The sequence below is a fragment of the Trachemys scripta genome, chromosome 7, assembly GCF_013100865.1.
Source record: "Trachemys scripta elegans isolate TJP31775 chromosome 7, CAS_Tse_1.0, whole genome shotgun sequence".
Classification (NCBI taxonomy): Eukaryota; Metazoa; Chordata; order Testudines; family Emydidae; genus Trachemys; species Trachemys scripta.
The window spans coordinates 12,362,385-12,364,348 of NC_048304.1; positions in this window are offsets into that span (position 1 = coordinate 12,362,385).

Sequence of the window (1,964 nt, forward strand, 5' to 3'; positions counted from 1 at the left end):
AGGGGAGGGGCAGGGAGAGAGCACTACCCAGCCCCGGTTTGCTCCCAGCTCTGCTCCAGGCCCACTCCTGGCCCCTGTCTTCAATCCCTGTCCCCCTTCTCCAGCCACAGCCCTACTCCTAGGCCTCAGGCTGCAGCCATGGCTTGGCCCCCAGCCAGGGCTTGGCACTCGGCCCCCGTTTCCGGCCATGACCCCCTGACCCTGTCTCTGATTGCGGTCTCGCTCCTGGCCCCAGCTCTGGCTCCATCCGCAGCTCCACTCCTGGCCTGTCATGACTCTGCTCCTGGCTGGGGCATGGCGGGGGTATGGTCCCATTCCATTACTGGTAATGGGGGGCATGAGAGGAAAAGTTTGGGCACCACTTGCCTAGAATAACAGAGCCCTAATGGTCACTGAGGCCTATGGTCATTACTGCAATATAACCGATAATAATAATAATAACTAACTAATAATTTTCTGTGTAAAATGAAATAATGTAAATTGGCACTTGAAAAATTGCATCTGTTCTTGGGCAAATTTAAAGGGCCATTTTTTTCCCTCTTGAAACAAAAGGTATGTGTTCATTTAAGCTGCAAACAACCTGATTCTGATCACACTTGTCCCAGTTTTACAGAGGTGTAACTTCAGTGGAGTTATTCCTGATTTACACCAATACATGTGACAGAAAATCAGGCACAGTCCCCCCCTTTTTTTTAGGGATCTGCAGCTCCTGGAAGAGGAGAGTATTTTACGCACTTCAGGTGAAAAGGGCTTTGCTAATTAAGGACCATTATTCATCATCACTCCTACATGAGATAAAGAAGGTGCTAGTATAACAATTCATCTTATTCACTACCTAGGTCACAATCTAAGCTACTAAACTCATCAGAATAAACCACCCATAATCATTCCTTATCCATTTCATCACAATTCAAGCCATATTTTGCTCTCACTTGCCTTTTAGTAGCATGCACTCTGAATGCACTTCATGAATTTCTCTGTTGCATTCCAGAACTTATCACAATGGCTTGCATACATCTCAGCTGAGGAGCAGGTTTGTCAATCCAGACAGTTACTGGAAATGTATGGCTTTTCATATTTCTTCTGTGTAATCTTGTCTTCTTCTGCACAGTAGAGGTACTACTTTCCTGGGGACATTAAGGGTAACATTCTCTTGGGGATGGCAAGTTGACCTACAATTGGGATACAGATTAACAGTAGATCCCCAGATCTGAATACTTTCTGTAAACCAATATAATGGAGAATATATACTATTATTTAATCTGTATCAATATTGTAATATTCATGGCTGCTGTACTGAAATAATGTACACTGCAAAGATATTTTAAGGAGACAGCACCTGATATTTATAATATGGTCATTCTATTTCTCTTATTAGACTGTGTAAATGGATAGTACTTTATTCATCATTACAGATGCTCAGAAGAGCCTTCTGACATGTTCAACTTGAAATACAAAAATATTCAAAATCAGCCTTGTTTTGACCACTCATGGACCAATAGTGGTTCATCATTAGAATTTCTGTGTGTCCAGAAAGTGTCCACTGATGCTTTTTGTAAACTCATTGCTCTATCTTGTTATCCGCAAACATTTTGAGGCTCCAGTTTACTGGTGATTTTAAGTTCAAAGAATGTTCACTGGTGAGAAAACACACAGGTCCAATCAGATGGCATTTTTCCATGTAGTTATTAGTCCACTCTTCATCCTTAGGGTATTCCATACAAACTTGTATGAACCAGTGAGATTCTTCATAACTCCGTTTCTTGCTTAGAGGTTTCCAATGAAAACTTTTTAAACTTCGGGAAATTGTGGGAAACTGTTCTAACACACACAATTTTCTCACCCATTTCTCATTTGAAATCAGAAGCATTGAGACATCTTTCATACTCATTATCAACTACTCAAATGTGTATGGTACACTGTTCTCACTGATATATATATATATATATATATATATATATATA